The sequence below is a fragment of the Saccopteryx bilineata genome, chromosome 2, assembly GCF_036850765.1.
Source record: "Saccopteryx bilineata isolate mSacBil1 chromosome 2, mSacBil1_pri_phased_curated, whole genome shotgun sequence".
Lineage (NCBI taxonomy): Eukaryota > Metazoa > Chordata > Mammalia > Chiroptera > Emballonuridae > Saccopteryx > Saccopteryx bilineata.
In genome coordinates this window covers 226,221,101-226,248,797 of record NC_089491.1, presented here as the reverse complement: position 1 = coordinate 226,248,797, position 27,697 = coordinate 226,221,101, and the positions used below count along the sequence as shown (strand labels likewise).

General features: G+C 42.5%; 1 protein-coding gene across 2 annotated transcripts in view; it reads left to right on the top strand.

Moving 5' to 3' along the window:
* The window catches only part of DYRK1A (dual specificity tyrosine phosphorylation regulated kinase 1A), a 268,791-nt gene that overhangs the window by 302 nt on the left and 240,792 nt on the right, over window positions 1-27,697 (top strand). For both annotated transcript variants that reach the window (XM_066259377.1, XM_066259376.1), the window contains exon 2: window positions 17,109-17,237. The gene's annotated coding sequence lies outside the window, so the exon portion shown is untranslated. The remainder of the gene's footprint in view (window positions 1-17,108; window positions 17,238-27,697) is intronic.

Here is a 27,697-nt window from a genome sequence, read left to right as displayed (position 1 = left end):
CCTTACTCTTGTCATCTCTAGTTCTGTCCCTGTATCTCCCGGGGTCTTGAGGGCCAGCATTCAGGGTCTGCAAAGCGCCCTTTGGCGGGCAGATAAGCTGCCCTGCCCCCGTCGCCGGGCCGGGGCCAAGGTCCTGGGGAGCGCGAGCGACCTCGTCCCGGTCCGAGCCGCGGTGCTGGGTCACCGGTCGCGGGGACTTGTGGGTGCTCTGCCGGCGCGTGCCCGGAACGAGGTGTTGAATATTCATATTCGTGCGCAGAATGCGGAAAGCGCGGCTCGCAGGCCTTGGGTCCCGGCAGCGCGTGGAAACGAAAACCTCAAAGCTAGTCTTTTTATACCCAGCAAGCTCTGAGTGAGCTGGACGCATGTCATAAATTGTTTTGGGGGAGAATTGCTTCCGGGCAGGGCAGCAACACAGTACTGTACTAGGCAGCGTACTGCATTTACGGAAATAAAATTCCATGTCAATGTTTTAAACAAGGACAGCTCCAATAAGCAGAGAGGTGAAATTAAGTACTTTTGATTTATTTAAATTCGTTGATGCCGTTGTTTTTTAAATTAGGGTTACATCAAATTTTCTGTGAAACGATTTTATGAATTAATACCACGAGTGCCTCCGAGAATGTAAGGTATATTATAGGACAGCAGTGATGGTGCAATTGCTTTTGAAGGTTGTTACATATGGTATTTCCCGATATTTAGATCTCAGTTTTCAGCTCCTCTCTGCCCTTAGGGCTTCCTACTCTCTCTTGGATATCTTCCTGGCAACTCCAACTCAGCAATTCTAAAACAATTCATCAGGGACTTAAAAATCACAGTCTAGTCTATTTGCAATTCAAGAAGTGGATTCCTCTCCATTAGACTCACCCATCATTTCTACCTGGTGAAATACCAATCTCAGTAGACAATGCAGGGAAACAGGAAAAGAGACACAAGGATCCACATTCTAGTGGTTTGCTTCAGCAAACCTGCTTTATACTTATTTTGTAAAAGAACATTCCTTGTTTCTTGAGGACAGCTGTGCCATATTTTACTCATCTTTGTAGGTTGTAGACAGTGTGTGGTGCAGTGCAGAGATTATCAGTGGAATCTTGAGGCAAGAATCTCTTAACGGACCAGTGCTGGGGTTCTCTCTTCGCTGACACCTGCTTCTCCAGATAACTGGTCCTTGTTTGAAACTGCTTTTATGGGGCACACATAAGAAGGCCTGGTGGCCCTTCTCTCTATACATTTTTTTGGGAGATCCATACCCAGCTTGATCTTTTCCATCATCCCACTACCAGCACCCAGCAGTAGTACTGGTAGTAGTCTCCTGGGTGAGGGTCCAGTAAGACCATTTATCTTCCACAGAGTCACCCTGACTTGTGAGAAATACAAATCCTTGCACATAAAAGGGCTGGACTAGGGAATGTCCCATGGCATCTCCTCTCCACCCTGCCATCTGTCTTTAATCTTGCTCCCTCCTGAAATACAGACAGGAATAAATCAGCTAGAATGCTGATTAGAAAGATTTGCAAGTAGGGAGTGTAACACCAGCCTCTTTTTCAGTAGGCCGCTGATACTTAGGAGAGATTATTTTATAGCCTCCTTGTGCCCATCACATCCCACCAGAAATGCTGTACTGTCCACAGAACCAACTGCCTCCTTTCATTCCTTTTCCTGCCTTCGTATATAGACTGAAAAGGAGATAATTGGGGAAATATTTGGTGGAATAAAGGCTAGATCTGGAATAAAGTGTCACTTGTATGCATCTTTCATTGGAAGATGGGGCACTGTGTCTGTTGTTTTCAGCTGTGAGTCTAGTGCTTATTCTGGGACAATACAAGAGGTCCCACTAAATATCTTTTGGTGGATACAGTGATACTCTCCCAAGACCTTTATTTCAGGACTGAAGGACATGTTCCTGAGCTGCTCAGAATTTGGTCTCAAGCAACTTCCAGCTAAGTTACTCTTTAAAAACTTGCCCTGGGCTGAAGATAACAGCTTTGTCCAGAGTCATGGTTCCTTCTATAGGAGCAGGCCACATCTAATGAGTCGTCAACTTAAAAACCTTTTTCCTCAGCCCACTTTGGGACAACTCTGAAGGACAGTTCCAGCTCCAAAGCTCGCTATATTAGTATCTGTATACATAACAAATTACCCTAACAATACTCAGAAACAAGGAACATTATATTATGGTGTCTGTGGGTCAGGAAGTTATACCTTCACTGTGGTTCTGACTGTAGGTCTCAAGTGCTTACAGTCAAGATGTTAGGGCCACAGGAATGTGAAGGTTTGGCTGGGGCTATAGGGTCCACTTCCAAGGTGGCTGTTGGTGGGAGGCCTCAGTTACTCACCATGTGGGACTTTCCACAGGCTGCTCAAGAATCCTCATAGCATGGCAGCTAACTTCTAGACCCTAGGCGACCCTAGAGGGAAAGCAAGCAGGGAATTGTGCTTTGTATGGCCCAGGCTCTGACTTCTCATACTCACTTTTCTGTTCATTAAAAGGGAGTCCACACTCAAGGGAAAGGGAATTTGGTTCTGTCTTTGGAAGGGAGCATCAAAAACTTTGTGAATGTATTTTAGTTTTTTGTTTTTGTTCTTTTTCCTTTTCACTGAATTTGTTGGGGTGATGCTGGTTAACAAAATTATGTAGGTTTCAGGTGCATAATTCTACAACACATTTCTGTACACCGTATTGTGTGTTTACCGCCCTAAGTCAGATAGATCTCCATCCATCACCATTTAGCCCCCCCAATACTCTCTTCCACCCCCACAGCAGTTACCACAGTTATCAATGTTCATGAGATTTTTTCTTTTTTGATCAATCCCTCCATCCCCTGAAGACACGCCCCCACATAACTACTGTCAGCCTGCTCTCTGAGTCTATTTTGCTTGTAAATTCATTTTGTTTATTAGATTCCACATGTGAATGAAATCACATGGTACTTGTCTTTCTCTGGATTATTTCACTTAGCATAATGCTCTCCAGGTCCATTCATGTTGCAAAGGACCTGATTCCCATTTTTATAGTTAAGTAGTAGTCGATTGTGAATGTACCATAGCTTTTTTATCCACTCACCTATTGATGGACACTTGGACTGCTTCCAAGTCTAGCTGTTGTAAATAATGATGCCATGAACATAGGGGTGTGTATATATTCTTTCTTGTAAGTGGGTTTCTTTGGATAAATTTCCAGAAGTGGAATAGCTGAGTCATAAACCAGTTCCATTTACCTCCATACTGTGGCCGTATTTTGAATCACTCTGCTCCCATTGGTTGGGGACCCTTTGTTGTGATTGTTTCACAGTTCAACTTTTCCTTCTGCATGACTTAAGTCAGCTTCCTTCACCCCCACCCCTTCACGCCTGTTGATCTGGAGAGCACCCCAACATACTTCCTATACATGGGTCTCTATCTCGGAATTTGTCTTCTGGCAACCCAACCTGCAACAATCCTGTCACACTAGCTTCCTGACTTAACTTCTCTGAGCCTGTTTCCCTCATCTGTTTAATAATCTTATAATAGCTTCATTACAGGGAAGTTGATGGGATTCATAACAACTCACATATTTATCAACTACTTACTGTGGGCCAGGTCCTGTTCTAAGCACTTTAAATGTTTTAATTTATTACATTCTCATAGCAATCTTACAATTACTGTTTCCTTACCTTATGAAAGGAAAAAAACTGAGGCACAGAAGGATAACATACTCATCCAAGGCCATGTAGCATCTAAGCAGCAGCCATCCATTTTGATTTCAGAGCTCACATATGCACTCAGCAGTCACCATGCTGCATGTGTGTGCACAACAAACACCTAGGCTTACAGCAGGGGCCTGGGATCTTAATGAAAAGACTGGGCAAAGGGCTGCCAATCAAATGTGAAAAATCAAGCCGGGGGTACAATGTTCCAGTCAAGGGTGATTTTCAGAAATGAACAGAGTCATTTTATCAATAGGTAGTCAAGACACAGGACATAAACCATGGCAGGCTAGGATACTGTGTTACTGTCCTAGGGCTGTTATAACAAAGTACCACACACTGGGCAGCTTAAACAAAAATGTATTCTCTCACTGTTCTGGGGAATGAAGTCTGGAAATAAGGTGTGAGTGGAGTTTTTTTTTTCTGAAGGTTGTGGAGGAAGGTTCTGTTCCAGCTCTCTCTTCTTGGCCTGCTGATGGCATCTTCTCCTCATCTCCAATTGGCTTCTTTTTGTGTGCCCTCATCTTTACATGGCCTCCAACCCGTACATGCATCTGCCTCCGAATTTCCCCTTTCTGTAAAGACATCAGTCATATTTATTAGGGTCATACTAATAACCTCATTTCAACTTGATTACCCCTGTAAAGACCCTGTTTCCAAATACTGTCACATTCTGAGGTACTGGGATTAGAACTTCAATCTATCAAGTTGGCAATGACATTACATTAAACTTTGTAACATATAGCAACAAAATATATACAACAAAAATATTTAGATTTATAAATATAATGGACAGATGCAGTTAGAAAATTTTAACAAATTACAGTCTATCAGAGATTGAATGGATTAAAAATAAAGACAAAATTTTGCCCTAGCTGGATAGCTCTGTGGGTTAGAGCATTGTCCCAAAGCACTATGGTTGCCTGTTTGATTCCTGGTCAGGGCACATACAGGAACAGATCAATGTTCTGTCTCTCAAAAAAAAAAGTTTTTTAATAAATAAGATTTTAAAAATACTAAAGACAGCATTTTAACAAAATAATTAAGAGGTACAATTAAATAAGATGGCCTCACAGGAAAGTTACTTTTTCAAGTGTCCATGCTGCACTTTTATAAGCATTAACTGCATAGTAGGTCACAAAGAAAATCTCATATTCAATTAATTAAGTACAAGTCAGACACTAACCTCCAAAAATTTTAACCCTTTGAGTAGTGAGTTTTTTGTTAACCCTTTTAGTGAGAACATTTGTACTACTCAAAGGGTTAAGTGCTTATAAACTAAGACATACTTTCCCAAATACATTTGGTCCAGGACCAAATAAAAATACAGTAATCAACTCAGAACAACAAAGTGTGAGTACCTCATACCAAAACACACGAGATACAAGCAAAGGAAGAATCCCCGGAGAAGTTATCAGGAAAAGAATTTGAAAATTTGACCAGAGCAAAGTGGTATGATATCTGAGATTTGCTTTAAAATAACTTCAGGAGGAGGAAGAGAAGGCAGAAGAAGGGAGGGATTGTGGTTGGCGCATGGCAAGAGACAAAACATGATTTCTGAAGCTGGGTGAGGAGGACATGGAACTTTCTTACACTCTCTGCTTTGGACGGATAGATGTTTGCATCCTATAACAGAAGGAGACAAGATAAATGTATGCAGTTGGATATGTTTTTAAAATTAGCTAAAGTATTTTTTATTGCCTTGTAATTCTTGGTAGGTGCCCCTAACTCCCCCTTCATCAAATTTATACCATGAATCAAAATGTGTGATAAAGAGCACTTTCCCAAAGATGTGAAACGTGTCTGCTCTAGAGGAAGGGGTTATGAAATGAGAATAGAGCAGAAAAAAGCCTGGGGTGGGGTCCCACTGTCCGTCCTCTGGAGTCAGCACCCCATTAGGGGTGGGGATGGATGGAGATACAAAAATTATAGAAAACCCAGAGACTGAGTGAGACTGAAGGAGCAGAGGATTAGGAGACCCAGCACGAGTGAGTTACTGGCTGATTCAGGAGTGGGGTGCTGACTTCTTCTTGTGTGGTGTTGCCTGTGGGACAGTAGGGACAGACTGCATGTTACTCCAGCTGGGACATTGGCCAAGGTACATGGCATTTTTGGACCACATGCCTGTCCCCATCCCAGGTAGAATTTTTTCAGGGAGAAGGAGAAGGAAAATGAGAAATTTTTGGAGGTTAGTGTCTGACTTGTACTTAATTAATTGAATATGAGATTTTCTTTGTGACCTACTATGCAGTTAATGCTTATAAAAGTGCAGCATGGACACTTGAAAAAGTGACTTTCCTGTGAGGCCATCTTATTTAATTGTACCTCTTAATTATTTTGTTAAAATGCTGTCTTTAGTATTTTTAAAATCTTATTTATTAAATAAGATTTAATAAATCTTGTTTGTTTGCTTGTAACAAAGGAGAATTGGAATGTAAAATGCTATCGAGTTCCAACTGAATAGGAAGATTGATTTTTCCCCTACCTTCAGCAGAAATGGTTGCTGGAGAGCTAAACTGGGTTAATTTATAGAGAGATGAAGACTGTTACCTCTTTGGCCATTTATGTGTTGTGCTTATAAATTTTAAAACAGCTACATATACAAAAATCAATAGGCATTTTTATTTAACAGCAATAACCAGTTAGAAAAAAAAAATAGGGATTATATTCTCAATAGCTATAAAAATATAAAATACTTGGAGTAATTTGAATTTTATATATGTTTGAGTTACATGAATAAAGCTACAAGGATGAATTAAAAAATATGAAATATGGGCCCTGGCTGGTTGGCTCAGTGGTAGAGCATCGGCCTGGCGTGTGGAAGTCCCAGGTTCGATTCCTGGCCAGGGCACACAGGAGGGGCGCCCATCTGTTTCTCCACCCTTCCTCCTCTTGGTGGCGCGCATGCGGGAGTCTGTCTGTCTGCCTCTCCACTGCTTCTCACTTTAGAAAAATACAAAAAAAAAAAAGAAATATGAAAGTGGAAATATGTACCATATTTTAAAAATGGAAATCTAAATACTTTTAAATACCCAGTTTTATCAAATTAATTTTCAGGTTTAATTAATTCCTCTTAATATATATTTAATAAGGAAATTTAATGAAATTATGTTGAAGTTTTATGAAAAAACAATACAACGTTAAAAAGATGTATCCCTGGCCCTGGCTGGTTGGCTCAGCAGTAGAACATTGGCCTGGCGTGTGTAAATCCCTGGTTTGATTCCCGATCAGGGTACATAGGAAAAGCACCCATCTGCTTCTCCACCCTTCCACCTCTCCTTCCTCTCTGTCTCTCTCTATCCCCCCCACCCCCCACAGCCAAGGCTCCATTGGAGCAAAGTTGGCCTGTGTGCTGAGGACTGCTCCATGGAGTCCGCCTCAGGCGCTGGAATGGCTCTAATTGCAGCAGAACAATGCCCCAGATGGGCCGAGCATCGCCCCCTGGTGGGCATGCTGGGTGGATTCCAGTCCAGCACATGCAGGAATCAGTCCAACTGCTTCCCTGCTTCTAACTTTGGAAAAATACAAAAAAAGAAAAAAAGTGTTCCTTTAAAATGTTAATTGAAGGGGAAAGAGCCCTACTAAGCATAAAAGAGTAAAGTTATAAGAGTTAATATAGCATCTGTTGAGCAAACAAGTTTGTAACAAGTGTTTTTGGGTTTGCTCACTTGTATTGGGGCAGCGCCATGTGTATAAAGTCTATGGAAGGCTGCGGGTGCTTGCTCTCACGGTGGCAGATAGCAAATTGTGGATTGTTTTCCTCCATGAGGAGGGGCAGTTGTTTGCTATTGTTTGCTGGAGAAGGGGTATTTACACCAGGCCTGTTTTGCTTGTGGGGGCCTGGGAGTCTGGTAAGTTCGGAGAATGAGTCCTGAGTGCTGAGCGGCGTGGGAGTCCTGAGAGAGGGAAGCAGTTTTCCCTGCCTGTTTGCTCATCTATCGTTAGGAGACTTTATTAAATGGAATAGCCCAGTGGTAGCAATGGCTTGAATTGGAGAAGGAGGCCAACTGGGTTTGAGAGCTGCAGATGCAGTGTAAGCATTGATGTCGCCTGGAACTAGAGCAATCTACAGGTTCATGAGCCCCAGTTTGCCTGGGAAGCTGAATGCTGGCTGCTACAATTGGTGGAGACACAACTGTGGGTTCAGCTCAGGCCAAGAGCTGGCAGCCACAGGAACCAAAGATGGAGCTGTGCCAGCAGAGTGGCTCTGAGTTGGCGGGATTAGGTATTTTCAACTCCTCTTCTGAGGATGAGGAGGCTTGGGCTAAAGATGCCATCCGCACAGTGCTTGGCCAGTAGTCATCCAGAACATAAAAACCCAGCAGCAAAGAATACTTCCCTTGGTAGGGTTGCTGTGATTGTGGGACATAGGAGTGGATGGCATCGTGGTCTGCGAAAAAGAGATGGAGAAATTGGCCACCAGTAACACACACTCCTCCTTAAGGCAGCGTCTTCAGAGCTGCTGTGATAACAGGGCTGAGGGGAAGGCCTGAGGCCCCATGTGAAACTTGCAATTATTGGTCCCCTTCTAATAATGTGCAGCAGGTGTTGGCATTAGAAGACCTGCCAAGGTGGTACAGGCCTTGAATATGTTTGACCCCACCAGGTCCTGTAAGCTTGCCAGGGGTTTGGATGGGGCTTGTGGCAATGGACAGAGTGCTTATGGAAAAGCGCTGACTTCCGTTAATAAAGAGCTGAATGCCTAGTTGCCTGTAATGGACCTTTATGTTGGTGATTTGCAGAGATAGCTGGGCTGTCTATCATGGACTGATCTTTGAGCGGTGTAATGGACTTTGGACTGCAACCAGAGGGGGGCACCGGCTCCCTTGCTGAATGGACATGTTGCTTTTGGACAGTATAAGAGACCCCAAGGGGTGTGGGGCCAGCTCTGGTGGAGGCCCACCTGCCCTGGGAAGCTGCTCTCATCGAGGTGGAGAGACACACCAAGGATACTTTAAGGGTTTCCATGGACATAGCCCTGGACTGTATAGACCCTTGCACCTATCGTGGACTGGGGACTAGAGATGGGCCTCTAGTTTGTACCTTGGGCAGAGTGCTCAGGGAGACATTGTGAAGGGCATCTTTGTAATTGTTGCAATTGTATAACTTGTGCTGTTGCTATAGTTTGTTTGTTTACATAATGTACCTCATTTCTCACACAGAGATACCTATGGTGTAGATCAGGGGTCCCCAAACTACGGCCTGCGAGCCACATGCGGCCCCCTGAGGCCATTTATCCGGCTCTGCTGAACTTCCAGAAGGGGCATCTCTTTCATTGGTGGTCATTGGCAGCATTGCTCACATACAGTACTACTTCCGGTGCTGCGGGATGCACGCATCACGGCTCCAGAAGCGCATCATATCACTTGTTACAGCTAGCAGTGACAAATATGGACCAGACATTGACCATCTTATTAGCTAAAAGCAGGCCCATAGTTCCCATTGAAATACTGGTCAGTTTGTTGATTTAAGTTTACTTGTTCTTTATTTTAAATATTGTATTTGTCCCCATTTTGTTTTTTTACTTTAAAATAAGATATGTGCAGTGTGCATAGGGATTTGTTCATAGTTTTTTTTAAAGTCCGGCCCTCCAATGGTCTGAGGGACAGTGAACTGGCCCCCTGTGTAAAAAGTTTGGGGACCCCTGGTGTAGACTGTGAAGCAAGCAATCCTAAAGAGGTGGAATGTTGGGCAAACAAGCTTATAACAAGTGTTTTTAGGTTTGTTTGCTTGTATTTGGGCAGTACCATGTATGTATAGTTTATGAAAGACTGAGGGTGCTTGCCTTTAGGGCGGCCGATTATAAATTGTGGATTGCCTGCCTCCATGGGGAAGGGCGATTGTTTGCTCTTGTTTGCAGGAGAAGGGGTATTTCCACCAGCCTGTTTTGCTTGTGGGGGCCTGGGAGTCCAGAGAATGAGCCCAGTGAGTCTAGAGTGCTGAGGGGTTTGGGAGCTGGGAGAGAAAGGGAAGCAGTCTTCCTTGCCTGTTTGCTCGTCCGCCGTAATGAGAATTTAATAAATGGAACGGCTCACCATTTTCTGGCTCCATAGTTCCTTTACCATCTGCCCGAATCCAATGAAAACCTGCATGGCCACAGCGATGGCCACTGTCCATACAGAATCATTCTGGCATAAGATGAGTTGAATGAGATACAGTAGCTCAGAACAGATGTTAAAATATTAATATTTAAGATTTTAATATATGATAAGAAGTTATAAATCTATAAATAACAGGATTATTCAATAAATGATAGGTTAAATGGCTTGATATTTAGAAGAAAAATTCATTTAGATTTTGCTATCACATATCACCTACCTCCTTCCAAAATAAAAACTTGGTTGGATTAAAGAGTTTAGGAAATAATAAAACAAGTTAGACATAGACTTAATTGGAAATATGAAAACACTGTTTGAGAAAAACTGATAATCTCTTGCAAAAAACATAACAGTAAATTTGAACAGAGGGAAAAGCATACCATATGCCTGGATAAGAAGGTTCAACATCATCAAAGTATTAATTCTTTCCCACTTAATTCATAAATTTAAGGCAATACCAATAAAAATACCATCTTCTCTTTATTCCTGCAGCCAGGCAGATTGATTATAAAGTTTATTTGGAATAATAAATCAGCAAGAATAGCCAGAAAAGTCCTAACAAGAAATGAACAAGTAGTGAAGAAGGGGCCTGGGCCATGTCATACAGATATAGCACGTGACTCACTTTAACCAATAGCAAGAGGTGGGAATTCTGATCCTGAGCTTTAAAAAGGGCTGGAAACATCCATCTGCTTTTGCAATTTGGGGGCTCTGAGAACCACATAAGGAGCCCCAAGACCCTGGTGGAGAGACCGTGTTCAGGGATGACAAGGAAGTCTCAGGCTCTAAGACCATCCATTCTGCCATCCCCTCCCAGGACCTGACATATGAGTGGAGCCATCCTTGAGGTTCCACCCCACTGCCATCTGACTGCATCCACATAAATGACACAAACAGACCAGCTGTGGAACCACTCAGCTGAGCCTCAGTAGACCCATAGAACTGTGAGAAATTTAAAAAAAAAGAAAAGGTTACTGATGAATATAGACTTTTAAAATATGAATATAGCTGTGAGAAATGGGCAAACTAAACATATGCAACACACACACAAAGCCTAGCAAGAGAAGAGCTGCCCTGAAGTATTAACAGTGTCTGTTCTGGGATAATTAGGGCTGGGTACCTTTTGTTCTTTTTTGCTCTTCTCACAAATAAGTATTATTTCAAAATATTTACCATACAAGTTAAAGTATTTACTATTAAAGTATAAACATATATTTATCAGTAATTTTTTTTTTTTAAGAGTGAAAAGGGATCCATAAGGGCAGAGCCAGGATTCTTTCAAGTGCAAAACCCAGAAACCAAGTTAAATGATCTTAAGAAAACAGATGTTTTGGCTTTTGTCAAGTCCAAGATGGAGTTGTTTTAAGTTAATTTATATACAAGATTAACCCTTTGAGTAGTGAGTTTTTTTCATGCTCGCTGATCCCCAGGAGTGAGTTTTTTTTTTCCAAAAAATGAAGTTAGTGCCAGTTACAGTTTTATTAACTTAAAATCATGTTTGATAACCAATTTATGGAAACAAGAAGAACATGCATTTGCCTTTTTTTAAATGTTGCCTACACATTTTTAAAATAAAAATTTTTGTTATCTGGATGGTCAGGAGGCACGAGGACATACATGAACGTTTGTACTACTCAAAGTGTTAATTCGTTTGTGAATGTTCTTCCTTATAGAAGATCCTTACCATTCATAAGAGAGACATTTAAAATATCTCTCAAAACAACAAATCAATTAATACTGCATCACAAACTCATTATTAAAAAGGCACTAAGGGAAGGAAAACTTGTTAAAATCTTGTATTTTCTTTCTTACATTAATTTCATTCTCAGAGACTTCTAATAATTCAGCCTGTGTCAAGTCAACATCTGGTGTCATGGCCCTCTTTTCCTGGTTGTGTTGTTTGCTCTCTACTTACCTATCATGATGTAGAGTGTGGTTAACCATGGAGAGACTGCTGATATTCCAGCTCAGCCTTCCTGCAGCGTGTCAACTAGGAACCACTGTGCCCTGAGAGTTTGCCCACTAGAGTTATTCAAAATTCTAAAGTGCAAATCCACTAAGAGAAAATTTTTATAAGTATAGCCAGAACTTATGCAAAACAAGCCCCAAAAATGTGTACGATGGTGTAAAGTTGATAACTCTGTTTTTTAAAAAATTCATTTTTAGAGAGAGAGAGAGAGAGAGAGAGAGATAGAAGGAAGCATCAACTCCCATATGTGCCTTGACCAAGCAAGCCCTGGGTTTTGAACTGGTGACCTCAGCATTCCAGGTTGACGCTTTATCCACTGCCCCATCACATTCAGGCCTAAAGTGGATAACTCTGAAAAGTATAGGCGAAGCCTCTGTGAAAGACATCATCTTGGTGAAAATTGCTGAAATTACCTTGATTTCTTGCCATTGCTCATGAACGCTTAAGAATGTGTCAGGGCTGCTGTAGCTAATGGAGGCCAGGTCCCCACCCCAGCTCCAGTGCCAGCTGCAGGAGTGTCCGTAGGTCCTGTAGCAAGGAGAGGCGGCAGAGGACATGAGGCTGAGAGCCGCCCTTCTTCCCCACCAGCTCTTGGTGGCTGTGTGCATTCTGATGGCACCACATCTCTTTTTTTCAGTCACTCCCAACAGCTCATTAGCCTAGGCTTCTGTTTCCTTTGAGGACTACTGGGTTTTCCTGGAATTCCAGGTGACAAGGTGATGTCAGGTGCTACCACGGTCCTGTAGGGCAGTTCCATGTCTTTGTTCCCTCTCTCTGACCCTGACTGAGTGGGACAGTGGCTTCCAGCCATGAGCTGTTCCTCCAGGTAAGGTTCCTTTGTACCATTTGTGTTGTGGCCCCATTGGTTCCTTTTCTCCATCATCATGGAGCCCTTCTTGTTTATCTGGGCTGTTTATTAATCCTAAGCTGAGGGCAAATGTGTTAAATCAGTGATTTTCAACCAGTGTATCAGGAGAATTTTTAAAACATGCAACACATGACTATTTAGTCAGGGGCACTGGCCTCTTTCCCCTTAGATTTTTAAATAAAACAATGACAACAGCAACACAGTAGCCATCCAGTATGAAGGAATCAAAATCAAAATTATATCTATATATTTTTTGTCAAATTGGCAAAAAACATATTTTTTGGAGTGACGCAGAATTTTAGTAATAGTTTATATGCTATGGGATGAAAAAGTTTGAAAATCACTGTATTAGATAATCTCTGCTAAATATATACCTACACTGAAAATAGGTAAGGATCTGAAATAAGGAGAATGCTGGATAACTACAGAGCTCCACTTTTTTTTTTTTTTTTAGAGACAGAAGGGACAGATAGACAGGAAGGGAGAGAGATGGAAAGCATCAACTTGTAGATGCAGCACCTTAGTTGTTTATTGATTGCTTTCTCATATGTGCCAGGGATGGGGGTTGGGGGCTCCAGCTGACCCAGTGACCCCTGGCTCAAGCCAGCGACCTTGGGCTGAAGCCAGCGACCATGGGATCATATCTATGACCAGACACTCAAGCTGCTGAGCCTGCACTCAAGCCGGTGACCTCAGGGTTTTGAACCTGGGTTCTCAGTGTCCCAGGTCGACGCTCTATCCACTGCACCACCACCTGGTCAGGCCAGAACTCCACTTTTAAAATTCCAGTTTTAAATTATAAATCCACACTATTATTGCATTAGTGTAAAGGGCCACAGATTTGACTTTTATCATACAGTCAGCTGTCCTAGGAATATCTACTAAACTGAAAAGGCATGTTTGCTAGGCACCTGAGGGCATCTGTGATTCAAAACAGTCAAATAAGAGAGATTGGTAGGTGCCTAGATAGATAAGAAAGCAAATACAGCAAATCTGTGTAGTACATGGATCTGCTCGCTGTACAACTTCTTCATCTCCTCACTATTTTGAAAGGTTTTAAAATACTAAAAGTTGGGGATGAAAATGGAAATAGAGATATGTACACAATTCATAGGAAAATATATTACTCATAAAACTAATGTAAGAAATATATTGTTTATTTGATCAGTTTTTCACATCTATATACTGTATACCAATTATATATATCCTGCTAAATTCTGAGTACTCACTGGAAACAAAACAGACATAGTCTTTCCTTCATGTAGCTTACAGCCTAGAAAAGGAGAGAGATGGTTGAACAAGTAATTCCTGTAGAATGTGACTTCGTTTTACCTTGATTACTTCTGTAAAGACCCTATCTTCAAATAAGGTCACATTCTGAAGTGCTGGAGGATAGGACTCTAACATCTTTTCTGGAGGGATGCAATTCATCCTATAGCAGGAGATGATCAGCTTTGCATTTTAGAAACATCCTCCTGGCTATAGGGTGCAGACTATATTGCAGAGTAACTTCTCACTAAACATCTCAGTTAGGAAATGTTTGTACTAATCTTAGCAAATGACAACAGTGACTGGACAATGATCATGGTCATAATATAGGATAGAAAGAAGTGGACTACTAGAGAACATTTTAGGAGCTCATCTTGGTGTGATTTGATTATTGAGCTGGGAGAGTGAGAAGGGTTCTACCTGTAGATGAAGGTTGAGGCTCTCATGTCTCGTCCAAACCTCCATTCCTGAAACTCATGGTCAGCACAGGGAAGAATGCCCACTTCCTGGCTCTCCGTGCCCCAGAACCTCACTTCCACTCTCAGATGCACCTGCTCCAGCTGCCACACCACCATTCAGTAAGAGCTCGAAGTATCTAAAATATTTACTGATAATTAGATCATTCTGTACATTCTAAGCTTCTGGAGAAAAAAAAACTCCTTTGTTTATTTCTGGAATCATCAAATGTCCATTTCATGCTCTTTAACCCTGGAAGTTGTTTAAATAAATGTTTCTGATTTATTTTTTAAGGAAATATTTGTTTGAGTGCTACATGGAGGATGTTTGCTGCATTACTTCCAAAGATCTGCATGACCCTAGTAGTGGTTAGGTAAAAACTGTCTGCCTTTTGAAATTGAGCACACTGGCTTGTGCATTAAAGTCATTCTCTGAAAATAATCTTAGGGATTTAGCTAGGAATTCTGGAGGGAATACTAGATGCCCCCTAAGAGATATCCTTCCTTTCCTCTGCAGCAGTAGAAACCCCAAGATTTTAGTGAGCATGTGGCTGCCCAGAAACACTCCTACATTTTCCAGCCACCCTTACAGCTAAGTATGGTCACACGACTTAGTTCTGGTTAATGGAAGCCAAGTGTGCCACTTCTGGGATGTAGCTTTAAAGAGAGAGGGCAAGTTCTTCCTTTTATCCTTCCCCCTCCCTGCTCATTAGAATTTGGATGTCTTGGCTCCAGTCTGAGGAGCCCTCCTGGACCATGAGGTAGAGAGTACTTGCTAAGGATGGAAGAGGGACAAGGTAGAATGAGCCTGAGCCCTTTCTGACCACTGACCCTCCGTATGAGCCCTGACTGCCTACATTTATTTAAGAGAGGAATTTCTTGCTGTGGTAGACAGGATAATACCCCATCCCCATAAAAAGAAGTTCACATCCTACATCCTGGAAATTGTGAACATGTTACCTGATGTGGGCACTTTGCAAGTGTGACTAGTTAAGGATCTTGAAATAGAAAGATGATAATGGATTACCCTGCTGGGAAAATGTAACCAAGGGGTTCTTATAAGGGGGAGGTTGGAATGTCAGAGACAAAAAGGAGATGTGATGATGGAAGCAGCGAAAGTTGGAGTGAGGCACCTCGGCAATGGAAGAAAAGCCATACACTGAAGAAGGCATCTGGGCAAGGCAGGGAGTCAGATCCCCCTTGGAGCCTCCAGAAAGGACTTGGCTCTGCCCAACCCTGACGTTTAGTTCCAGAGGTCTCATTTCAGACTTCTGACCTTTAGAACTTTAAGATAATATATCTGTGTTGCTGTAAGCCACTAAGTTTGTGATGATATGTGACACTAGCAATAGGAAATGAGTATACTGCTTAAGTGACTGCTATTTTGTGACTCTGACACTTGCAGCTGACTCCAATCGTAACTGGTACAGAATTTAGTATCTGGAAGTGAAAAATGTCTGACACAGAACCTAAATTGCCTCAGTGATTGGACGTGAGGACTCAGGTTGCAGCCCGGAAGAATGACGACCCTTGGTACATGGCCATGAGACATCTGGTGGCATGTTCCTTGTGTTAGTTTAGAAGGCATACTACCTGTTGACCAAGGCTGAGCATTAGAAAAAAAAACAGTTGGAAAAATTCAGAATTTGAGGCATATTCAGCTGCTTCCTGCCATTTCCTACAAAGTCTGAGAGAGAAGTGAACTTAGGGAGAAGCCAGCCAGTCTGTAAACAGAACGGAGACTATTGCTCTGTCAGGGATACCCTCTCTGCCTGGAGCCTACAATGTAACTGGACTGATAACTGTGGTGTTGCTGGATTAAATAACCTACTGCTTTCCTACCCCCAGCAAAGATAGCCTGTGCTGATGGTATTACTGACATCTCAAAGTTTTACAAAGGATGTTATATTTCAATATCTCTGCCAGACAGTCCAGAGGCAAACATCCATATGGGGTTGTTACCTTCCCAACCGAGCCCTTCATTTCATAAGGCCTGAAGGTAGCACTGTTACATTGAGGAGAAACGAATAGGTACACAGCCACCAGCAGCTGAAAGATGCTGTCTTCGGGCAATGATCTGGGCTTTGGTTCTTGAGAATGGAACAGGGCTGCCAAAGAAAACACAGGATGCCCAGTTACATTTGAATTTCAAAGAAACAACAAATTATTTTTTAGGATAACAATGTCTCAAATATTTTAATTCTCAAGTGTTATTTATCTTCTATTTGAAATTCAGGTTTACCTGGGAATTTGGTATTTTCTATTTTCCACTTTGCTAAATCTGGTGACCCTAAAATGAAGCAAACATCTCAGGAGCCTGCTCAGTTTGTGAGGGCGACAATCATTTTGTTAAGAAAACCACAGACTGGCCTGCTAATGCAGATAACTGAACAATCAGTAAAGCAACTGCTGGGCCCCTTTATCTGTTTGATTCCCAAGAAGGGTAAACCCTCTAATGCTCACTTCTGATGTGGCTTTTAAAGATGAAGGGCGAGGCGGTTTTCCTGCAGGTCACCATGGGGAGGATAATGAGCAACAGACGGTTGTAGGGTCGAAGGTATGAGATGAGCTGACCAAGAAATTGACTCTGTTGCCAGAGAAAGGGCCCTCACCATTCCATAGGAGTTGACCACTATAACAGGCCAAGGGCTATTGGGTCTTCCCATGAACTTTCTTTCCCAAATGGGAGTTTTACTTGAACTGCTCTTTTCTTACTGTACCATGGTGTATCACTCATTTTGAAGCAGATATCTTTTCTTTTAGTTCATGGGTTTCTGGACCATGAGGAGCCCCTTTGGATGGATGACGTACTATGTACACTGCCCAAGATGCCGATTTTGGAGCTGGAAGTTGTGCCTTCACGGGACCTTGAAGGTGTTGCTCTTGGGAGAGGTATGACTGTGTACTGCAGGTGGGAAAAAAGGCATACAGATATCTGGGTGGCCAAAAGGGCAGGTTTGCTCTGGGGGGAGGTTGCTTTCCCTACCATCATCCCCCCTTCTATAGCAGAATATCTTTTACTACAGCATGCTGGGATGTCATGAATAAATTGTGGTTGTTCCAATATGATATCTTTGTTTTCAGGGCAGGCAGATAGGTCCTGGAGCACACAGAACCTCTGGCCACAAGCACCCTGTCCTCTTGCTCCATTGTGTAATTGTCAGGAAATGGTTGAGATGCTCTGAAGTTGGAGTGATCACAGTCTACACAAAATCATTCTCTCTTCTAAGACCAATTACAGGTTTGGGGGATTCCCCGAACCACCCTAAGTTTTAATAATTTGTTGGGAAGCTTACAAACTCACTGTAGACTATTGTACCCAGGGTTATCATTTATTACAGGAAAAAAAACACAGATTAAAATCAGCCAAGGGAAGAACACATAGGGCAGAGTCCAGGAAAGTACCCATTGCAGCACTTCCATTGTCTTCTTCCTGTGGAGTCATGGGTAATGTTACTGTCCTGCCAACCAGGGAGGCTCAGCCACGCTTGGGGTCCAGAGTTTTATCAGGATTCCATCATGTCATACTGCTCATTTCCCACATGGCTGATCTCAATCATGAGCCTTTCTTGAAGCTGGACTAATACCACGTGACCTAAAGTCCCCACAGAGTTCACCCTAGATCAAATAGACTTTTTGCCATGCCCAGCCCCAATCTAAAAGACATACGTATGGAGCATGGCAGCCTATCAGAAGCTGGAGACAAAATCCAGTCTTCTTCTTGGGCAAGGTTAAATTCCTTATTGCACAAATACATTTGTCTATAATAATAGAACCCCAATCTTTAACTGAGCATAAAGCACTCAGAATCAAGAGCCCTAACCTCCCATGTGTCTTGTTATGACTATGTGACAAAATTCTAGGCCACTTCTAGGAAGTGTCCTTAAATGGAGGGGGCTTGTTCCCCTTTCTTCTTGCTGCTTGGATGGGTATTGAGAGACTGTATTGGCCCATAAGGTGAAGCTTCATGTTCAGGATAGTGAGGAACAAGGTAGCAGGTACCTGGGATTCTGCTGATTGAGGCTCCAATTATATAGCTGCTCAGATAAAACATTTAAGTATGTTTAAGTGGCTCTTACTTTGTATTTTCTGTCCTTTGCAGCAGGATCTAATTTCAACAATTGCTTGAAAGTTACTTCTGTATTGCTTATACCCAGATTTGCAAGCTCTTTGCTAACTAATCACAAGATTCCATCTTTAATTCAACTCACCTGCATACTGTCAGACCTTTCCTGGGAACTCTCTGGAGTAACTCTTGCCTCGCTAGGGCACTGGCCTTTGTCCTAGGCTTTTATCACATCCAGGCATTTTACTTTCCATTTTCAGCTGAGACATCATAGCAAGAGAGACTCTTTTCAGGGTATATAATCACTTTTTAATAGCTAACTGATTGGAGATTTGACTTCATTCCTAAGCTTTATATCTAAACCTTCAGGTCAGTTTTCTTTATTCATCTTTTTTAAATTGACAAACAGATATTTGTTTAATCAAAGTGTAGATTTATAGGTCTTTCTAAGACCTCATATTTGAATTTTATCCACATTTTATCAAAATGTACCAGGGTTCCTTATGCCTAATTGTTTCACATCAGATAAACAGAAAGCAGTATAAGCATTAACTCTTTTATTTTTATGTTTTTGATGTTTTGTTGTCTTTTGTTCTTCATAAAAACTTAGCCCTGGCTGGATAGCTCAGTTGGTTGGAGCGTCATTCCAGAGCACGGAGGTTGCCAATTTGATTCCCTGGTCAGGGCACGTACAGGTGCAGCTTGATTTTCCTGTCTCTTTCTCCCCCTGCCTCTAAAAATGAAACAAAACAAAAGACTTTACTGCAGCTTTTGTATATTTCTAAGAAAAGAATCGTTAAAACATAATGAATGAGTAAATACTACCTTTTTTACATTATGAAGATGGGGATTTTATCCTTCCTTCACTTAATAACAGCAGGACATTGGAACATTGTATGACCTCTGGCACCATCTTCTTAGTTTGTCAGTATTAGAATTAAGGTTAGAATAGAATGGAAGAAGTGACACTAAAACCCAAAAGTCTCATTTCTAATTTGCCTACCATAATACTTGATTTCTCATTTTCATGGTAGAATATATATATAGTATATGTATATACTGAAAACATGAAAGTTAATTTTTTCATTCTTATGCAAACTCAATGTTTAAAACATCAATATGTATCAATTACCTGTTTCTTACTTTGTTCTGTCATACCCCCATGGAAAGAAAAGATATACAGGGTGGGACACAGGAGAGTTACAATTGTGAGTACATAAAACACAGAGTTTATTCTTGTATTATTATTTATTAATTGCTGTATTTTTTCTCCATATAAACACCTGTAAACCTACTCTTCCCCCACCCTGTCTCACACCTGAAGAATGGAAAAGTCATGAAGTTTTAGGAGGGTAACCTAATAGTAATCATTAGACAAGGGTTGGCCAAGGATTTGTGTCCTTAGTGAAAAAGGCTTCATAGAATTTTCTTGCTGGAAGGACCCTAAGAACTTATTGACACAAGGGTCTCCCTTTTCCAAATGGAATAACTAAGTCCAGGGGAATCAAAGGAATGCTAAAGGTCACCCTGCTAATTAGCAACAAAGCCAGATTAAGCAGCACCCAGGTTGTTCTGGCTCCTGGGTCAGGACTCTTCTGTCACCTCCCAGGTCCCCTCTCTGATGGGCACAGAAGTTTCGTGTCATTAAGGTGGAAGTCAGAGATGTCATGAGCTGCAAATGTGTTTTGATGCTCGCTCAGAAAACAGTGGGAGCTGGCTAACTCACACTCTTCTGATTGGAAAGAAACTTGTATTCTGGGGAAGCAAGGGATTTCTATCTCTAAAATAATGCCAAAACAATTTTTCTGCCAAACCAAAACCAAAGAAAGAACATGGAGGTTTCCAGAGTTCATTAGCAAACACAGACCACCTAAAGAACAACAGCAAGTTTGTGTCTCCTTTGTGGGTTGTATACTCCTTGAGGATGAGGATTACTCAGCTTTGCTGGTGCTGACATTTCTTCTTAATGAACAAGGCATATAAATCATTGCTTTATACCCTGGCATTGGGCCCCTTTCAAAAAAGCGCTTAATAAGCATGTGTTGAGTTTCCAGAAATATTGTTTAATCATACTTTAAATATAAAGGGCTCTGGGGATCACTGAATTAAATTCTCCAACCACTAGATGCTCTTTCCTCTTTGGGCTACTCAGCTGTGCAGCCAGAAATGGATGGTGGGAGTGGAGCTGAGGCTCATCTGCTAAGACCCCGGAATGTTGGCTATGTTGGAGAGTGTTTGGAGAATGCCTTGGACACTGAGGAAGTATTTCCAAAGCAGTATACACACAGAGGTATTTGAACCAGAGAACATGCACTCGAATATCACATTTTCACCAGGTTCAGTGCTATGGCCAATTACGCTAACTGCACAACGTGTATGCCACAGATTGCTTTGCTGGTAATAGGTCATCTGCTTTTACATTGATCTCATGGTAAAATATAAATATATAAGAAATTGTGATTAGACATGTTTTAAGTGTTACGACCTAATAAATGACACTAGCATCTTTCATTAAAAAAAACCCTGAATAGCTTGACCAGGCGGTGGCGCAGTGGATAGAGTGTTGGACTGGGATGTGGAGGACCCAGGTTCGAGACCCCGAGGTCGCCGGCTTGAGCATGGGCTCATCTGGTTTGAGCAAAAGCTCACCAGCTTGGACCCAAGGTTGCTGGCTCAAGCAAGGTGTTACTCAGTCTGCTGAAGGCCCACGGTCAAGGCACATATGAGAAAGCAATCAATGACAACTAAGGAACCGCAACGAAGAATTGTTTCTCATCTCTCTCCCTTCCTGTCTGTCTGTCCCTATCTGACTCTCTCTCTGTCTCCTACTACAAAAAAAAAAACAACAAAAAAAAAACCTGAATAAATAATTATATCTTTTTTAAAGGACATGCAGTGATTTTTTTCACTGAAAAATAGATATCATTAGCTGGAGTCTAAGAATAGCAGCTAAGTGTTGAACCAACACTAAGAAAATTATCTTCTCATCTTGTCCCCCTGTATACACAGTGGAAACGATGGGCAGGTTTCCTCTCAACTGCTGGCGTGGAGACAGCAAGAAATTGTCTAGGTTTGAAGTTTCTAGTCATCGGACAGTTCCAACCACCCAATGGGAAAACATTTTGTTTCAGGGAGTTAAGAGAGCAAACCCAGACAGTAAAAGGATCCTCCCAGTAGACTACTACTCAGCAAGAAAAAGGAACAGCCTGGATGGACCTCAGAAACATTTCACTACATGAAAGTAGCCAGACTCAAAGACTACACAGTGAATGATTCCATTTGTAGGAAATTTCTAGAAAAGGCAAAAACCTATAGAGATCAGTGGTTGCTTGGGGCTGCGGTGGGGAGCAGGGAGTGACAGCAAATGGACAAACGGAGCTCTTTGGGTGGATGGAAGTGCTGGGAAACGGACTTATTCGTAATGGTACAAAAATATATAAATTTACTAAAACTCGTACCATTGCAATGGGTGAGTTTATAGTATGTAAGTTATACATCAATGAAACTTTTTTTTGGCTCAAGGATCCCTATTTTTATTTTTAAGTTTTATTTTTTAATTACAATATACATTCAATATTATTTTGTATTAGTTTTAGGTGTATAGCATAATGGTTAGGTAATTATAGACTTTACAAAGTGTTCCCCCTGATATTCCCAGTACCCACCCGGCACCACACATAGTTATTACAGTATTATTGACTCTGTTCCCTGTGCTGTACTTTACATCCCTGTGACTGTTCTGTAACTGCCAATCTGTACTTCTCAGTCCCTTCACCTTTTTCACCCAGTACTCCAGTGCCCTTCCACTCTGGCAACCATCAATCTGTTCTCTGTATTTATGAATCTGTTACTATTTTATTTGTTTGTTTTGTTCTTTAGATTCTACATATAAGTGAAGTCATATGGTATTTGTCCTTCTCTGTCTAACTTTTTTACTTAGCATAATACCAAGTCCATACATGGTGTTGCAAATGGTAAGAATTCATTCTTTTTATGACCAAGTAATATTCCATTCTATATATGTAACATACATTTTTATCCACTCATCTATTGATGGGCACTTGGGTTGCGTCGTGTCTTGGCTATTGTAAGTAATGCTGCAGTGAACATAGGTGTGCATATATCCTTTCGCATTAGCGTTTGGGTTTCTTTGGATATAATAGAGCTGTTTAAAAAAAAAGGAGTAAAAAGAATGGTTCTTCCAGGACCATCCCAAGATCACTTTGCACAAACAGGTGCCTCACCTGTTTTTTCCATGGTAACCATTATTCTTTTCTAATGTGAGGATCTCCCCAGTAGGGTGCTTTGATGTACAAATCTAGATACTGTTATATCAAACCAGGCTTGATGATATTTCAAAAACAAGAATTTACAATTTCTGGACATAATTATTATTATTATAGTAGTTAACTCATGATACCAATGCCCTGTCCAAGTATATTAGTCCATTAAATTAGGAGAAAAAACTGCTTTTCTAATTTGGAGAGATGGTGGTGTGACTGGGAGCCCAGGAGAGCTTTGTGAGCTTTTCTTGCACCTGGCAGCTGTTTGGGGGCAGCTCCAGGGGCAGCAGGCAGGGTATTTAGGGTATAGACTTAAATGCCTTCACTAACAACTGTGGTATGTTGCCTACAGACATCTCCATCACCACAGAAATGTGGGGAAATTGTATTAGGAAAATTCATCTTGTTCAAAGGCAAAAGAATGAATGGAACATTTCGGGGTCATCATGATTAGCTAGTGCTTCTATTAACAGCAAGTGGTTCTCAAACTTCTGTGCGCATTGAAATCTCCTGACTTGGCCCTGGCCGGTTGGCTCAGCGGTAGAGCCTCGGCCTGGCATGCGGGGGGACCCGGGTTCGATTCCGGCCAGGGCACATAGGAGAAGCGCCCATTTGCTTCTCCACCCCCCCCCCCTCCTTCCTCTTTGTCTCTCTCTTCCCCTCCCGCAGCCAAGGCTCCATTGGAGCAAAGATGGCCCCGGCGCTGGGGATGGCTCCTTGGCCTCTGCCCCGGGCGCTAGAGTGGCTCTGGTCCTGGCAGAGCAACGCCCCTGAGGGGCAGAGCATCGCCCCCTGGTGGGCAGAGCTCCACCCCTGGTGGGCGTGCCGGGTGGATCCTGGTCGGGCGCATGCGGGAGTCTGTCTGACTGTCTCTCCCCGTTTCCAGCTTCAGAAAAAAAAGAAAAAAGAAATCTCCTGACTTATTAAAACGGCAGGTTCCTAAACCTGGCCTCAAGGTTGCAGAACTGAATGGGAATAAAGGCCAGAGCATGAATCTTTAAGGAACCACCAAGGTGACTGTTATTGCTAAGGGTCCTCAAAACACAGTGTAAGGAACTCTGGATAGAGGAAAGAAGAAGAAAGTGGGGGAAGTTGTTGAGAGAGAGAGGAGGGAAGGAGAGAGGACAGGAGGGAAGAAGGAAGGGTGGAAGGAAAGGAAGGAGGGAGGGAGGAAAGATCAAAAGGAGGGAGGGAGGGAGGGAAGGATAAAGGAGTGCTGATGAAGACACCTAGTCAGGCCTTGTTGTTTAGGCACCTCAGCTGAATTTAGTCAAAATTCCTTCTAAACCTCATTGTCTTATATTTATACCTCACACTTAGTCCTTATCCTTACCTGCCTCTTAGCCTTGCTTTCATATAGAGTCCACCTGTGGTAGGCTGGAGACAAATAGTTGTCAAAGGGTTTTCTCTTGCACACACCCCCAACCAGCAGGAGACAAGACTGAACTGGAGGAAGATTAAGTCTTTTCACACTGGCCTGTTAGATGGGTCTCACTTCAGGATCTCTGGAAAGGAACCTGCAGGGGATTGATTTTAGAGGAGAGAGAGAATAAGGGGGCGGGGAAGAAATGGGAGGCAGCAACTCATAGTAGTTGTGTCTTGTATGTGCCATGACCAGGCAAGCCTAGGGTTTCGAACCTGTGACCTCAGCATTCTAGGTCAACGCTTTATCCATTGTGCCACCACAGGCCAGGCACTTTCTTCTTACTTTTTAATGTTAGTAGGGGATTCATAGTTCTAAAACCCTGCTTTTAGGGAAGCACAGAGTTGGTTGAATTGACAACCCAGCTCCAGACAGAATTCTTTCCCTAGTGAGGGCAGCCATTCCATTGTCATATAGGGAGACAGACATGTCCTCCTGTCTGTGAGACCAGCAGTGGTCCAGTGGTGATTCCTTAGCTCTAGAGATGTTCTGTTTTCCATCCTCCTTGGCAACAACCCAATCCATGAGCAGTAGCCCTTGGCTTTCTCTGGGATATTCTGCTCACTCCCAGGCCCCATGTTTGTAATGTGGCAACCATGTTTGTAATGTGGGACTCACCCCCTCAGTCACTTGATTGAACCAAAAGTGGACACTTACCCCAATCAAGCCTGCTCAGAGCTCCCTTTTCTTGGAAATGTGCAATTAAAATTAAGATATTCCCATCCTGACATGGGCTGGTTTCTTATATATTCTTATAGGAAGAATGCAGAGGCTTTAGCACTGCATTTCTACCCATGAGGAATGAGTAGCCTAGAAATCTGAGTTGAGAGACAAGAGAGTTGTGAGATGGAGTGACTGCACTCAGTTCCCAGGTCAGTCTCTTTCTGAGGCCCGCTGACCTCCTGAGCTTCAGTTCTGTGAGTCCTTCCAGTACTGTTGGAATAAAAGATGCTTTTATGGTTGTTTAGTCCAGCGCTGACCTGCATTCCCGCTTCCCTTCTCCCGGCTATGTTCTTGTTTTAGCTCACATCCCTTCCTCCTGGAGGCGGGAAGCACATCCCATTGTCTTCCTTATGAGTGCAAAAGGAGCACTTCTCAAAAAACTGGGGTGATTTGAATTATTGACTATAACATAATATGTTGACTCTATTAGAAATTATGAAATTATTAATTTTTAGGTGCGCAGATGGAACTATGGCTGCTACATTTAAAAGAGTCCTTGTGTTTTAGAGTTATATATTGAAACATTTATGCCCATAATGATATGATGTCAGGACGTACTTCTGAACAATACTGGAGGACAGGAAGTGGGCGAGGGCACAGATGAAACACGGCTGACCTTGGGTTGATAGCTGTGAATCTGGATGACTGGGGTTCATTGTCTTATACTGTCTGCTTTGGTATACAGTAGGTATAAAATTTTCCATACTAAGAATTTCTAAAAATACCAATGGGAATTTTTGCAGGGGAATCCTGAAATAACGTGAAACTACCAACATTAGTGTAGTCTTTTTTTATATATAATTTTTTATTTATTCATTTTAGAGAGGAGAGGGAGAGACACAGAGAGAAGGGGGGAGGAGCTGGAAGCATCAACTCCCATATGTGCCTTGAGCAGGCAAGTCCAGGGTTTCGAACCGGTGAACTCAGCATTTCCAGGTTGATGCTTTATCCACTGCGCCACCACAGGTCAGGCAAAATTTGTAACTTTTTTTTTTTTTGAGAGAGAAGAGGGAGAGACAGAGAGAAAGAAAGAGAGAGAGGAGAGACAGAGAGAGAAGGGGGGGAGAAGCTGGAAGCATCAACTCCCATACGTGCCTTGAGCACGGTTTTGAACCGGCAACCTCAGCACTTCCAGGTCTACACTTTATCCCACTGCGCCACCACAGGTCAGTGAAACTACCAACATTAAAAAGTAAGAAGAACCCTGGCCGGTTGGCTCAGTGGTAGAGCGTCGGCCTGGCGTGCGGAAGTCCCGGGTTCGATTCCGGCCAGGGCACACAGGAGAGGCACCCATCTGCTTCTCCACCCCTCCCCCTCTCCTTCCCCTCTGTCTCTCTCTTCCCCTCCCGCAGCCGAGGCTCCATTGGAGCAAAAGATAGCCCGGGTGCTGGGAATGGTTCCTTAGCCTCTGCCCCAGGCGCTAGAGTGGCTCTGGTCGCGACAGAGTGACGCCCCGGATGGGCAGAGCATTGCCCCCTGGTGGGCATGCTGGGTGGATCCCGGTCGGGCGCATGCGGGAGTCTGTCTGCCTCCCCGTTTCCAGCTTCAGAAAACTACAAAAAAAAAAAAAAAAAAGTAAGAAGAAAGAGCCTGGCCTGTGGTGGCACAATGGGTAAAGCATTGACCTGGAATGCTGAGGTCACAGGTTCGAAACCCTAGGCTTGCCTGGTCATGGCACATACAAGAAGCAACTACTATGAGTTGATGCTTCCCATTTCTTACCCGCCCCCTTATTCTCCCTCTTCTTTCTCTAAAATCAACAAATAAATTTAAAAAATAAAACCCTAAAATATAGGAAGAAGGTTATTGAATTAGAAGTTGAATTCAATTGTGACTGCAAAGGTGGTCATCCCTAGTGGGAGTGGGTTTCGTGTAACCTTTGCTAGTGTGTGAACAGAAACATGTAAGGCATGTGTGTCCCCACTCACTCAAGGGAAATAGCAACTTGGGGCTTGTGTTCAATTTACCTCTGGTGATGCAATCCCAAATAAAACATTCTAGGATCTCTAGCTTTCTTTTAAATTAAAAAACAAACAAACAAATTAACACATTCAATTAGATACTTAGTTGTTTTTATTTTACTACAAATTATTTGACAGAATTAAGAGTAAGAAACACTGCCTCGCCTGACCTGTGGTGGCACAGTAGATAAAGCGTTGACCTGGAAATGCTGAGGTCGCCGGTTCGAAACCCTGGGCTTGCCTGGTCAAGGCACATATGGGAGTTGATGCTTCCAGCTCCTTTCCCCTTCTCTCTCTTTCTCTCTCTCTCTCTCTCTCTCTCTCTCCTCTCTCTCCTTCTCTGTCTCTCTCTCTCCCCTCTCTAAAAATGAATAAATAAAATAAAAATAAAAAATTAAAAAAAAAAAAGAAGAAAAGAAACACTGCCTCAAAGTTGAACATTTTCGCCTGACCAGGCGGTGGCGCAGTGGATAGAGCGTCGGACTGGGATGTGGAGGACCCAGGTTCGAGACCCTGAGGTTGCCAGCTTGAGTGCGGGCTCATCTGGTTTGAGCAAGGTTCACCAGCTTGACCCAAGGTTGCTGGCTTGAGCAAGGGGTCCCTCGGTCTGCTGTAGTCCCCCAGTCAAGGCACATATGAAAAATCAATCAATGAACAACTAAGGAACTGTAATGAAGAATTGATGTTTCTCATCTCTCTCCCTTCTTGTCTGTCCCTATCTATCCTTCTCTCTGACTCTCTCTGTCTCTACCACAAAAAAAAAAAAAAAAAAGTCGAACATTTTCCTCATAGGTTAAAAAAATGCGTGTCAGAAAATAAAGCATGCTGGGAGCTTTCCAACAGCTCTAAAAAGCTCAAAAGCTCCCTGTTCTATGCGGACCATATTATTTAGAGGA